At 42.9% G+C, this 15021-nt stretch overlaps 1 long non-coding RNA gene across 3 annotated transcripts in view; it reads right to left on the bottom strand.

The window, feature by feature from the left end:
• LOC137312962 (uncharacterized) overlaps nt 1-15021 on the bottom strand; it is a 70826-nt gene that overhangs the window by 36851 nt on the left and 18954 nt on the right. For all 3 annotated transcript variants that reach the window (XR_010960969.1, XR_010960968.1, XR_010960967.1), the window contains one exon: nt 8085-8180. This is a non-coding gene — a long non-coding RNA (uncharacterized lncRNA). The remainder of the gene's footprint in view (nt 1-8084; nt 8181-15021) is intronic.

A 15021-nucleotide genomic window follows, 5' to 3' on the forward strand; every position in this document is an offset into this window, starting at 1 on the left:
AGAGAGATCTGGGGGTATATGTGCACAAATCGTTGAAGGTGGCAGGGAAGGTTGAGGATGCGGTTTAAAAAGCATACGGGATCCTGGGCTTTATAAATAGAGACATAGGGCCCGATGTTACCAGGGCTGCGGGTTCTCGGCGGGGGTGGGGGGCAATCGGGTGCGTGGGTAACGCGCCCGGTGAAATCAGTCAGCTCCCCGCGCGATCGTAGCCCAATTGGATCCACTTCCGTGTTCTTCCGGGTTCCCCACTGCGAATCAGCGCGTCGAGCGGGCTGCGCATGCGCAGTACGATCTGTCAGCTGGAGGAGCTCTATTTAAAGGGGCAGTCCTCCACTGACAGATGCTGCAACAAACAGAAAACAATACAGCATGGTGCAACCCAGGGGGAAGGCTGCTCCCAGTTTAATGATGCCTCACTCCAGGTATCAAAACATGGGGTGAGGAGGAGGGGGAGGACAGAGATCTTCCCCACGGCGGGCGGGAGGAAGCGGCCTGCCTCTGCCACCAGGAAGGCCTGGCTCGAGGTGGCAGAGGAGGTCACCTGCACCACGAACATATCTAACACCTGCATACAATGCAGGAGGCGCTGCAATGACCTCAGTAGGTCAGCCGAAGTGAGTACACCTATTCATTCCCCTACACTCTGTCAGCCACATCACCACCCCCACCCCATATCTCCTTCTGCACTGCCAACACTACTCTGTCACATCACCCCGCATACCCACTCAAACCTCATCCTCATCTTACCTGCACCTACTCACCTCGCCAGTACTCATCCCGCCACTACCACTCAACCGAATCCTCATACAATCTCATGGCTCTATCTCATACTCACCCTCTCGTGCATCTCTTTCACGGCCAGCCTCACTCAACCTGCCACTACCTGTGCTGCAGCCACAGGGCATGCATCACATGTGTGCAGTAGGCAGCGTAAGGCATACATGTCGTGAGCATGAAGGGATGCATGAAGGGATGCACAAGCGTGTTTGAGGGTTTGTCATGATGGTTACTTATATTGAATTTCTGACCAACTCACATTACATATTATATTGACACCACTACTGCCATGTCTTCGCGAATCTTGTCTAGTTTGTGCACTAATGCCCTTTCCTGAGGATCACTATGAAGACCCACAACTGATGCCACCCATTGTGTCACAGCAGAGTAGGTGTAGGTGTATTTGAAGGGCTCTTTTGTGCAGACGGCTGAGAGACGTCGACGATGTCCCCCGTTGCACCCTGGAAGGATGCGGAGGAGAAGTTGTTGAGGGCAGTGGTGACTTTGACAGCGACAGGTAAGAAGATGGTGCTCGGGCCAGCCGGGAGCAGCGCGGCATGAAAGGTGCTGCAGTTATCCACGACTACATGTCGAGTGACTCTGAGCCTCCGTGTGCACTGCTGCTCAGAGAGGTCCAGGAAGCTGAGCCTCGGTCTGTGGACCCTACGGCGAGGGTAGTGCCCTCTGCGACGCATCTCTCTCTTCGGTAGCCCTCCCTCCTGCTGTACAGGTGGATGTGTCACAGCACTCTTTTGTGGAGCTCCACGTGTCAGAGGTGGACGGCGTGGATGGCGAGGCTGGTGGGGCTGGTGATGCTGTTCGCCCTCTGAGGAGGTCATGACTGCAGCTACGGCGGCCCCCATCCGGAAAATGTACATCTGAGGGGGTCCGCAAGGTAGGTACATGTGTCTGGACCGCGGGGTAAGTGTGCAAGTTGTGACTTTGATTGTCAGGAGGAGGGTGGTGGAGGCCAAACTTTGTCCCAAGTGACAGAGTGGCCTCCTGCAATGAGGTGAGGGTCTGCCCCCCACCCCCCACCTGTCAAATGGACCTTTACAGCTGCCACAGGCTGACAGCTGCAACAGGTCCATTTGAACTGGGAGTGTTTACCCCAGTGTGGGCAACAGTCCCAGTTTGCTTTAAAATCCCACCCCTCCTCACATAATCCCTCAATCAGGTCAGTTAATGACCTGAACAAGCAAAATAAATAGCGTCAAGTGGCATCCCGCTGGCTTTAATTGCTTGCGGGATTCCCACCGAAATGAGGTATAATTAGGGGGCTCTCTTGGTAATTCTCTGAATCTATATCAGGAATTGATATGCAAATATAGAGTCTCCCACTAAGTGCCTATATCTATACGATTTTCCGGCATAGTGAATTTAATTACAGGAACCCCCCATAAGTCTTCATATCTAGCTGGGTTTCGAGGATGGGAGATGTAATTACTGGGTCTGCTGGTATGTTTCTAAAGCTCCATGTGGTATCCGGGATAGGAGATGTAATTACGATATCTACTGACAAATGCCTATATCTACATTGGGGTCCTGGACGGGAGATGCAATTAAGGGATATCCTGGTACATGTCTGCATCTATACGTGGCTTCCGGATTGTAAAATATAATTACAGGGTCTCCTTGAAATTCTCTACATCCAGGTGAGGATTCCGGGATGGAAAATATAATTACCTGTCTCCTAGTAAGTCTGTATATTAATGAGGGTTTTCCTGGTAAGCTTCAACAGATACATGGGGTTTTCCAGATGGGAGATACAATGAGGGAGCCTCCTGGTAACTCTCCTTATCTAAGTAGGCCGTCAGGGATTGCCGATTGAGTGTCAATAATTAGAGGATGTTCCTGAATGAGTGTCAGCAATTATAGGTTGTTCCTGAGTGACTGTTAAAATTTACAGGATGTTCCTGAGTTATTGTCGGCATTAACAGGATGTCCCTGAGTGAGTCTCAGTATTTACAGGATGTTCCATTGTGAGTGCCTGTATTTACAGAATGTCCCCTGGTTCAGTGTCAGTATTTGCAGAATGTTCCTGTGTGTGTTTCAGTGTTTACAGGATGTTCCTGTGTGAGTGTCTGTATTTACAGAATGTCCCCTGGTTCAGTGTCTGCATTTACAGTATGTTACTGTGTGAGTGTCTGTATTTACAGGATGTTCCTGTGTGAGTGTCTGTATTTACAGGATGTCCCCAGTTTCAGTGTTAGTATTTACAGGATGTTCCTTGTTGAGTGTCATTTATAACATGATGTTTCCTGGGTGTGTTTCAGTATTTCCAGGATGTTCCTGTGTGAGTGTCTGTATTTACAGGATGTCCCCTGGTTCAGTGTCTGTATTTGCAGGATGTTCCTGTGTGAGTGTCTGTATTGACAGGATGTTCCTGTGTGAGTGTCTGTATTTACAGGATGTTCCTGTGTGTGTGTCTGTATTTACAGGATGTCCCCTGGTTCAGTGTCTGTATTTACAGGATGTTCCTGAGTGAGTGTCTGTATTTACAGGATGTTCCTGAGTGAGTGTCAGTATTTACAGGATGTTCCTGTGTGAGATTCTGTATTTACAGGATGTTCCTGTGTGAGTGTCAGTATTTACAGGATGTTCCTGTGTGAGATTCTGTATTTACAGGATGTTCCTGTGTGAGTGTCATTATTTACAGGATGTTCCTGAGTGAGTGTCTGTATTTACAGGATGTTCCTGTGTGAGTGTCTGTATTTACAGGATGTTCCTGTGTGAGTGTCTGTATTTACAGGATGTCCCCTGGTTCAGTGTCTGTATTTACAGGATGTTCCTGAGTGAGTGTCTGTATTTACAGGATGTTCCTGTGTGAGTGTTTGTATTTACAGGAAGTTCCTGAGTGAGTGTCTCTATTTACAGGATGTTCCTGAGTGAGTGTCTGTAGTTACAGGATGTCCCCTGGTTCAGTGTTAGTATTTACAGGATGTTCCTTGTTGAGTGTCATTAATAACAGGATGTTTCCTGGGTTTGTTTCAGTATTGACAGGATGTTCCTGTGTGAGTGTCTGTATTTACGGGATGTTCCTGAGTGAGTGTCTGTATTTACAGGATGTCCCCTGGTTCAGTGTTAGTATTTACAGGATGTTCCTGTGTGAGTGTCTGTATTTACAGGATGTTCCTGTGTGAGTGTCAGTATTTGCAGGATGTTCCTTTTTGAGTGTCATTAATTACAGGATGTTCCGGAGTGAGTGTCAGCTTTTAATGGATGTTCCTCGTTGAGTGTCAAGGTCTTCTGGATGTTCCTGAGTAAGTTTGGGAGGAAAAAGAAAACAGGCTTCTTCGCCTGAAATCTTTCGTCGGGAAAGTGCTGAAATCCATTATTATGGAAATGGTAACAGGACACTTAGAGGCATTTTCTTAATCATATTATGATTTTCTGAGTCAACAGAGTCATCTCTTGATGAAAGAGAAATCGTGTTTGACAGATTTATTTGAGTTTTTGGAGGATGTATCTCGCAGGGTAGATAATGGGGAACGAGTGGATGTAGTGCAGGTGGAATTTCAAATGTCATTCGATATGTTGCCACATAATTGTTGTTACACAAGGTAAAGGATCATGGGGTTGGGGGTAATATATTAGCGTCGATAATGGATTGGTTAAAGGATAGAAAACAGAGAATAGGGATGAACGGGTCATTCTCAGGTTAACAGTGGGGAGCCGCAATGATCGTTGTTTGGGCCTCAGCTATTTACAATCTATATAAATTACTTAGACGAAGGGACAGAGTGTACTGTTTCCATGTTTGCTGATGATACAGGGCTAGGTGGGAAAGTAAGCTGTGAGGAGGATACAAAGAGTCTGCAAAGGGATATCGACAGATTAAATTAGTGCGAAAAAAGGTGGCAGATGGAGTATAATGTGGGAAAATGTGAGGTTACTTACTTTGATAGGAAGAATAGAAAATCAGAATACTTTTGAAATGGTGAGAAACTATTAAATGTTGGTGTTCAGAATCATAATATTTCAACATACAGGTACAGCAAGCATTTAGGAAAGCGAATGGAATATTGACCTTTATTACACGGCAGTTGGAGTACAAGAGTGAGGAAATCTTCCTACAATTGTACAGTGTTTTGGTGAGACCTCACCTGGAGCAGTGCGGACAGTTTTGCTTTCTTATCGAAGGAAGCATCGATATGCCTTGATGGCAGCGCATCAAAGGTTCATTAGATTAATTCCTGGGAAGAGAGGGTTGTCCTATGAATAGAGATTGAGTAGAATGGGCCGATACTCTCAGGTGTTTAGATGGATCAGAGCTGAACTGATTGAAACTTATCAGATTATGAGGGTTCTTGACAGGGTAGATGCTGAGAGCCTGAAACTAGGGGACATAGTCGCAAGATAAGGGGACGGCCATTCAAGACTGAGAAGAGGAGGAATTTCCTCACGCAGATAGCTGTGAATATTTGTAATTCTCTACCCCAGAGGGCTGTGGGTGCTGAGTCGTTGAATATACTCAAGGCTGAGATGGATAGAGTTCTGTGCTCTAGGGGAATCAAGGGATATGGGGATCGGGCTGAGAAGTGGAGTTGAGTTCAATGATCAGCAATGATCTTATTGAATGGCGGAACAGTCTTGTGGGGGCGTAAGGTCTACTCCTGCTCTGATTTCTTATGTTGTTATATTCTAAGGTGTCAATATTTACAGGATGTTCCTGAGTGGGTGTCGGTGTTTACAGGATGTTCCTGAGTGATTGTCCGTATTTACAGGCTGTTCCTGAGTGAGCATCATTGTTTACAGGATGTTTCTGCCTGTGTGTCCGTTTTCACAGGAAGTCTCGTAATGAGTGTCGATAATTGCAGAATGTTCCTAGGAGTTTATCATTGTCTATTGAATGTTCCTTAGCGAGTGTCAGTTTTTACACGATGATATTGAGTCAGTATCAGTATTCACAGGATGTTCCTGAGTGAGTATTAGCCTTTATGGAATGTTCCTGAGTAAGTGTCAGTATTTACAGGATGTCGCTGAGTGACTCTAATTATTTTCACTCCGTTCATTTAGAATTGTGTCAACTGGAACAGTTGGTAGCCGTCGCACTTTGTCAAGAACTCAGTGATCGCAGTGTTCGGTCTGTGAACAATAATGGGAGAAAACTAAACACATCATCGACCTTCCATCAGGGCGGCGACATTTCCTTTTATACCAAACGGCTGATGCCTCCTGTGAGGCACATTATCAAATACCTTCTGAAAACGCATATATACCGCATGTGTTGCAATCCATTGGCCTACATTGTCACGTCTCAACAAATCAATATCAAATTAGTCTAATTAAATGTCAAATATCTAAAATTTATCCGTTCCAGTATTCCACGAATCATAAAAGTTCACTAATACGACCTGAAATTACTGATTCGATGAGTTTGCCCACAATTGAGTGGACTAATTGGTCTCTAGTTCTCCGGTTGACCCTCCCTCCCTATTTTAACAGAGTCTTTACTTGGTCTCCTTCAGTCCATCTGGATATTCTTGATAACAATTTTGTATTTAAAATTGTGAGTGTTGAAAAATTTATGATCAAAGTCCCTACTATCTCCTCCCTGACTTCCTTTAACACCCTCGGGTGAGTTATCTCTGGGCACAGTGACATATCCACCTCGGCTATTAAATTTAGATCCAAATCCTTCTCTACTGTTATCTCTGACGTTGGATCCTCAGCCTCCTCTAACGCATCAAAATGTAACTTCCACCATCATTTTTAGAAACTAAGGGAAATACTTTGTATCTCTCCAAATCTTCTTCCACCCCAAATATTTCCCCCCAGTTTCCTCTATCTCCTCTCCAATGTTTGCTGGTTTGCAAAACCCATCAACAATTGTGATATTTCCCTCGCTATTGCATAACTGCGTACATATTGATTCTACCTTCAAATAGCTCCCTGGAACATTCTTATGTTCTAAACCTCTCCGCCTCTCTCTTCTCCTTTAAGACGATCCTTTAAACGTACCTCTTTGACCAAGCCATTGATCACCGGTTCAAAAAACTCATTATGCGACTTGGTGTCAAATTGATAATCGCTCCTCTGAAGTGCCTTCGGTCATTTTACCCTGTTTAGTTGCTATATGAATGCAAATTTGTTGATGTTGTTGTTCTACCTCTGTCATAGAACCATTTATTAAATATGGCCTCCTCTCCCCACAAAACGTTATAACGAGGAACATTTCACCCTGTCCTCTGAAAACCCAGGCCCTGTTTTATAGACACTAGATCGCATCTCTCATGATTCTGACTTTCCAAACGTGTTTGGAATGATTTGTAGATTCACAGAAATAACACACAATCTGAACTTCAATTCTTTGCAATGTTGACCACTTCTCATTTTCCTTCGCTTTTAATATCAAGTTACTTCTTCTGTCACTACTTCAAAACCTTCTTCCGTTTTCCTGCTAATAACTTTTCACTATTTCATAAATTTTCTGTTCCTCCTCCAACAGTTTTATTAATTCCACTCTCTAGTCTCAGATCTGGATATTTCACATGCTCCAGTCCTATCAGGTGAAACCCTCCCACTGCTCCATGTACCCAGTCTGTCAAACCATTGTTGTTTGTCGGTTCAGATCGTAACCGTCCCTTCCCTTCGTCCTGAACTCACCCTAGTGGCCCAACAACATGAACCCTTCCCTCCTACTCCAGCCCTGCAGTCGCACATTGAACTGCCTCATATTTGCCTCCTTAAGCGTACCATTGCAAAGCAATCCAGACATAACCACGTTGAGGCTTTGTTTTTCAGTCTAGAACTTAAATCTTAATATTCCCTCCATCACTAGTACTTTCAGTGTTAGTACTTCCGACCATCAATATATTCTGCTCTTCTTTACTTCCCAGAGACGGTACCATTTCTTCCAGAATGTGGTTCTTTCTGGCATTTGGAGGCAGCTTACCATTTGGGACCTGCTCAGGGCTTCAGAAGAGCCTCTCTATACCCCTGAATAGAGAATCTCCCACCACTATCGCTCCCTTATTACTGTGCCCGACCTGCCTCTCAACCCTCCCCCACTCGAGCTGCCCCCCACTGCTCCCTGGTTTCACATTGTTACTCAGGAGGAAAATCCTGAGTCACTCTTCCTATCCATCTTATAGTCTCGAACACCAGGTATCTATTGGACAGTTCCAGTAATGGGATCACTCCACCTGTGATTGTACTGCCCCTCTGGATGGTTACTCACTTCTCTCGACCTACAAAGTGTCTGCTCGGTTTCGACTTCCTGTGTGAGCTGCAGGTTCTTTCTCGTGATCTGGACTCTTTTTCAGGACACAATTGATATTTAAAGATTGTTCTGAACCTACCGGTGTCTATTTTCATTCTTGTTGATGATGGTGTATCTTCTCCCCTGTTTGGACCTTCAGCCATGCTGGTGACAGGCGTTCCAAGTTTCTGATGCTCTGTAATAAGTATATTAATAGGAGGGTTAGACTGAAATATTAAAATGAGAGGGATAAAACGTCGCCTTGTTAAACGTGATATCAAGTTCCTCCTCGTCCAACAGTACAACTGCTGTTAGCTCTGGAATCGAGCATTTCCTAACTATTAGGATCAACTCGCCACATCAGCTGCGGCACAGACAGCTGCCCAGTTAAACCCAATGAGACCGGCTGATCTCCACAACCCAGTTCCCGACGGCCGAGATTCTGGACTGGGAGCACCAATTGGTAAAATTTACTCACCGTGCAGGCCAGAACCCCGACTTTTTCCTGAGGTAGTGAATATTCTGGAGGGCAAGCTGGAGCGAGGTGATGAATTAAATGACCCTTCACTCGGTTTTACCCAGTCTGGCGCTATTGTATTATCTTATTCACAGATTTGTTTGAAAATTTTTGCTTTGTTGAGTTTTGATATTAAATTCTGGTGTATAATGAACCTGATATCTATCTACATGCACAATATCGAGCTGGGTGTGATTTCTGTGCTCTCTATGTGTAGTGACATTGTCCGTGTGTTCATGGAGATGCGTTTTGGTTGGTGCTTCTATTTGAAAATATTTACAATATCTCTCATGATATCAGGACCTGACTAATGAGCACTGTAGGAGGTGAGGAATTTTACACCGTTCTACTAATATAACACGAATGTATAATGTTATGAATTGTGTAACTTTAAACAGGTGCTGCACATTTATTTTTGGATTATTTTTAGGGGTCTTACAATCTCAGAAAACTCCACAAATATATAAGTTGAATATTTGACGGCTGTTTTACAATCACGATTCCACATTGTGAGTGTGCCTCCCTGTGTGCGCGCACAGGCAAGAGCAACCAATCAAACTATCAGTCACCGTATTTTCCTTTCCACACTGTCGAAATGTAAAAGAGATGAATATCGCTCAGTAATTTCTTCAAACTATGGTTGAAGTTGTTCGCTAGCTTAAATGTGCAACCTAGTTTGAGACCTTGTAAGATGCAGTTATCGGTTGTGTCAGTCACGCTGACACTCGTGTAATAAACGGACAACAGAAACAAAAATTACATTTACTCCTACACTAATTACATTAGTGCAATCAAACACAAGATTAACTTGTGCAGCTACTTTTTATTTATATAAAGATTAGTGATGGACCTTCCTCCCCTTTGGTAATGTCAGTGTTTACCATTTAACTAATGATTAATGATGGACCCTACTCCCTGTTGGTAATTTGTGTAGTTACTTTTCATGTAAAGATTAGTGAATGGACCTTCTCCCTATTGGTAATTTCAGTCGTTACTTTTTATATAAAGATTAGTGATGGACACTCCTGCTTGGTGGTAATTTCAGTCGTTACTTTTTATATAAAGATTAGTGATGGACACTCCTGCTTGGTGGTAATTTCAGTCGTTACTTTTTATATAAAGATCAGTGATGGCCCCTCCTACCTGTTGGTAATTTCAGTATTTTTTTTTCTTTTACAAAGATTAATGATGGACCCGCCTCGCTGTTGGTAATTCCAGCAGTTACTTTATTTAAAAAGATGAGTGATGGAGCCTCCTACCTGTTGGTAATTTCAGTAGTTTATTTTTATATTGAGATTAGTGATGGAAACTCCTACTTGGTGGTAATTTCAGTAGTTATATTTTTGACTGGAGTTTTGTCATGGGACCTCCCGCCTGTTGGTAATTTCAGTAGTTACCTTTTTTTAATAAAAATTACTGATCGGGCCTCCTGTCAATTGGTAATTTCAGTTGTTACTTTTGGTGTAAAGATGAGTGATTGATCCTCCCACCTGGTGGTAATGTCAGTAGTTACTTTTCATATGGAGATAAGTGATGGACACTCCTCTCTGTTGGAAATTTCATTAGTTTTTTTCTTTTACAAAGATTAGTGATGGACCCCCTAGCTGTTGGTAATTCCAGTATTACTTTATTTAAAAAGATTAGTGATGAACCTTCCTACCTGTTGTAAATTCAATATTTGCTTTTTATATAAAGATTTGTGATGGACATTCCTGCCTGGTGGTAATGTCAGTAGTTACTTTTCATATCAAGATTAGTGATGAACCCTCCTACCTGGTCGTAATTTTAGTGGTTGCTTTTTATATAAATATAATTGATGGACTCGCCTACCTGTTTCTAATTCCAGTAAGAACTTTAAGTTAAAAGATCAGTGATGGACCATCCTCCCTGTTGTAAATTCAGTAGTTGCTTTTCATATAAAGATTAGTGATTGACCCTCCTGCCTGCTGGTAATTTCAGTAGTTGGTTTTTATATAAAGATTAGTGATGGACCCTCCTGCCTGTCGGCAATTTCAGTAGTTAGTTTTTATATAAAGATTAGTGATGGACCCTCCTACCTGTTGGTAATTTCAGTAGTTTCCTTTCATGCAAAGATTTCTGAAGGGCACTGCCACCTGGTGGTAGTTTCAGTAGTTATTCTTTTCGATGAGGATAAGGGATGGGACCTCCTGTTTGTTGGTAATTTCAGTCGTTATGTTTTTACGTAAAGGTGAGTGATGGACCCTCCTACCTGTTGGTAATTTCAGGATTTATTTTTTTATCAAGATTAGTGACGCAGCCTCCTGCCTGTTGGTAATTTCAGTAGTTTATTCATCTTTTATAAAGATTAATGATGGACACTACTTCCTGGTCGTGATTTCAGTGGTTACTTTTTTTAATGTAAAGATTAGTGATGGACCCTCCGACCTGTTGGTAATTTGGGTTGTTACTTTTTGTACAAAGATTGGAAATGGACTCTCATACTTGTTGGTAATTTCAGTACTTTATTTTTATAATAAAGATTAGTGATGGACATTCTGACCTGGTGGTAATTTGAGTTGTTACTCATTCTATAAAGATTAGTGATGGACCCTCCTCCCAGTTGGTAATTTCAGTAATTACTTTTTATACAAAGATTGGAAATTGACTCTCCTACCTGTTGGTAATTTCAGTACTTTCTATTTTTATAAACATTGGTGAGGGACCCTCTTCCCTTTTGGCAATTTGAGTTGTAACTTTTTATATAAAGAGTAGTGATGACCCATCCTACCTGCGTGTAATTTCAGTTGTTACCTTTTTATATAAAATTAGTGATGGGGCGTCCTGACCGTTGGCAATTTCAGTGCTTACTTTCTATATAAAGATTAGTGATGGACCCTCTTACTGTTGGTAATTTCAACAGTTACATTTTCAGGTAAATATTAGTGATGGGGTCTCCTGCCTTTTTGTTAATTTCAGTCGTTACTTTCTATGCAAAGATTAGTGACGGGGCTTCCTGCCTGTTGGTAATTTCAGTGGTTACATTTTTTATGTAAAGATTAGTGATGGGATCCTCATACCTGCTGGTAATTTGACTTGTTCCTTTTTATATAAAGATTCGTGATGGTCCCTTCTGCCTGTTGGTAATTTCAGTGTTTACTTTTTATATAACGATTAGTGATGGACACTCCTTCCTGTTGGTAATTTGAGCTGTTAATTTTTATATAAAGATTAGTGATGGACACTCCTTCCTGTTGGTAATTTGAGCTGTTACTTTTTATATTAAGATTCGTGATGGACCTTTCTCCCTGTTGTAATTTGTGTTGTAACTTTTTATTTAAATATTAGTGATGGACCCTAATACCTGTTGGTAATTTCAGTAGTTACTTTTTTGGATAAAATTTGTGATAGGGCCTCCTCCATGTTGGTAATTTCAGTGGTTACTTTTAAAATAAAGATTAGTGATGGACCCTTCTCCCTGTTAATATTTTGAATGGTTAATTTTCATGTAAGTTTTAGTGATGGACCCTCCTAACCGTTGATTGTTTCAGTAGTTACTTCGATATCAAGATTAGTGACCGACAATCCTACATGGTGGTGATTTCAGTGGTTAATTTTAAAGTTAAAGATTAGTCATAGAATCATAGAATCATAGAAGTTACAACATGGAAACAGGCCCTTCGGCCCAACATGTCCATGTCGTCCAGTTTATACCACTAAGCTAGTCCCAATTTCCTGCACTTGGCCCATATCCCTCCATACCCATCTTACCCATGTAACTGTCCAAATGCTTTTTAAAAGACAAAATTGTACCCGCCTCTATTACTGCCTCTGGCAGCTCGTTCCAGACACTCACCACCCTTTGAGTGAAACAAATGCCCCTCTGGACCCTTTTGTATCTCTCCCCTCTCACCTTAAATCCATGCCCCCTCGTTATAGATTCCCCTACCTTTGGGAAAAGATTTTGACTATCTACCTTATCTATGCCCCTCATTATTTTACAGACTTCCATAAGATCACCCCTTAACCTCCTACTCTCCAGGGAAAAAAGTCCCAGTCTGTCTAACCTCTCCCTATAAGTCAAACCATCAAGTCCGTGTAGCATCCTAGTAAATCTTTTCTGCACTCTTTCTAGTTTAATAATATCCTTTCTATAATAGGGTGACCAGAACTGTCCACAGTATTCCAAGTGTGGCCTCACCAATGCCCTGTACAACTTCAACAAGACATCCCAACTCCTGCATTCAATGTTCTGACCAATGAAACCAAGCATGCCGAATGACTTCTTCACCACCCTATCCACCTGTGACTCCACTTTCAAGGAGCTATGAACCTGTACTCCTAGATCTCTTTGTTCTATAACTCTCCCCAACGCCCTACCATTAACGGAGTAGGTCCTGGACCGATTCGATCTACCAAAATGCATCACCTCATATTTATCTAAATTAAACTCCATCTGCCATTCATCGGCCCACTCGCCCAATTTATCAAGATCCCGTTGCAATCCTAGATAACCTTCTTCACTGTCCACAATGCCACCAATCTTGGTGTCATCTGCAAACTTACTAACCATGCCTCCTAAATTCTCATCGAAATCATTAATATAAATAACAAATAACAGCGGACCCAGCACCGATCCCTGAGGCACACCGCTGGACACAGGCATCCAGTTTGAAAAACAACCCTCTACAACCACCCTCTGTCTTCTGTCGTCAAGCCAATTTTGTATCCAATTGGCTACCTCACCTTGGATCCCATGAGATTTAACCTTATGTAACAACCTACCATGCGGTACCTTGTCAAAGGCTTTGCTGAAGTCCATGTAGACCACGTCTACTGCACAGCCCTCATCTATCTTCTTGGTTACCCCTTCAAAAAACTCAATCAAATTCGTGAGACATGATTTTCCTCTCACAAAACCATGCTGACTGTTCCTAATTAGTTCCTGCCTCTCCAAATGCCTGTAGAACCTGTCCCTCAGAATACCCTCGAACAACTTACCCACTACAGATATCAGGCTCATCGGTCTGTAGTTCCCAGGCTTTTCCCTGCCTCCCTTCTTAAACAAAGGCACAACATTTGCTACCCTCCAATTTTCAGGCACCTCACCTGTAGCGGTGGATGATTCAAATATCTCTGCTCGGGGACCCGCAATTTCCTCCCTAACCTCCCATAACGTCCTGGGATACTTTTCATCAGGTCCCGGAGATTTATCTACCTTGATGCGCGTTAAGACTTCCAGCACCTCCCTCTCTGTAATATATACACTCCTCAAGACATCACTATTTATTTCCCCAAGTTCCCTAACATCCATGCCTTTCTCAACCGTAAATACCGATGTGAAATATTCATTCAGGATCTCACCCATCTCTTGTGGTTCTGCACATAGATGACCTTGTTGATCCTTAAGAGGCCCTACTTTCTCCCTTGTTACTCGTTTGCCCTTTATGTATTTGTAGAAGCTCTTTGAATTCTACTTTGCCTTATCTGCCAAAGCAATGTCATGTCCCCTTTTTGCCCTCCTGATTTCTCTCTTAACTCTACTCCGGCAATCTCTATACTCTTCAAGGGATCCACTTGATCCCAGCTGCCTATGCATGTCATATGCCTCCTTCTTCTTTTTGGCTAGGGCCTCAATCTCCCGAGTCATCCAAGGTTCCCTACTTCTACCAGCCTTGCCCTTCACTTTATAAGGAATGTGCTTACCCTGAACACTGGTTAACACACTTTTGAAAGCCTCCCACTTACCAGACGTCCCTTTGCCTGCCAACAGACTCTCCCAATCAACTTCTGAAAGTTCCTGTCTAATACCATCAAAAATGGCCTTTCCCCAATTTAGAATTTTAACTTTTGGGCCAGACCTATCCTTCTCCATAGCCAGCTTAAAACTAATGGAATTATGATCACTGGTCCCTCATTAACACTTCTGTCACCTGCCCTTCCTTATTTCCCAAGAGGAGATCAAGTTTTGCCCCCTCTCTAGTCGGGCCATCCACATACTGAATGAGAAATTCCTCCTGAATACAGTCAAAAAATTTCTCTCCATCCAAGCCCCTAATGCTATGGCTGTCCCAGTCAATGTTGGGAAAGTTAAAGTCCCCTCCTATTAGCACCCTATTTTTCTTGCAGCTGTCTGCAATCTCCTTACAAATTTGCTCCTCAATTTCCCATTGACTATTTGGGGGTCTGTAGTACAATCCTATCAAAGTGATCTCTCCCTTCTTATTTTTCAGTTCTACCCATATAGACTAAGTGGGCGAACCCTCGGATACATCCCCTCTCACTACTGCCATGATGTTCTCCCTAATCAAGAACGCAACTCCCCCTCCTCTCTTACCTCCTGCTCTATTTTTCCTATAGCATCTGTACACTGGAACATTGAGATGCCAGTCCTGCCCCTCCCTTCGCCATATTTCAGTAATAGCTATACCATCCCAGTCCCATGTACCCATCCATGCCCTGAGTTCATCTGCCTTGCCCATCAGACTTCTTGCATTGAAATAAATGTAGTTTAATCTAGACTTCCCTTGGTCTTTGCCCTGCTTTCTCAGACCTTTTTTCC

This window comes from Heptranchias perlo, unplaced genomic scaffold (assembly GCF_035084215.1).
Source record: "Heptranchias perlo isolate sHepPer1 unplaced genomic scaffold, sHepPer1.hap1 HAP1_SCAFFOLD_44, whole genome shotgun sequence".
NCBI lineage: Eukaryota > Metazoa > Chordata > Chondrichthyes > Hexanchiformes > Hexanchidae > Heptranchias > Heptranchias perlo.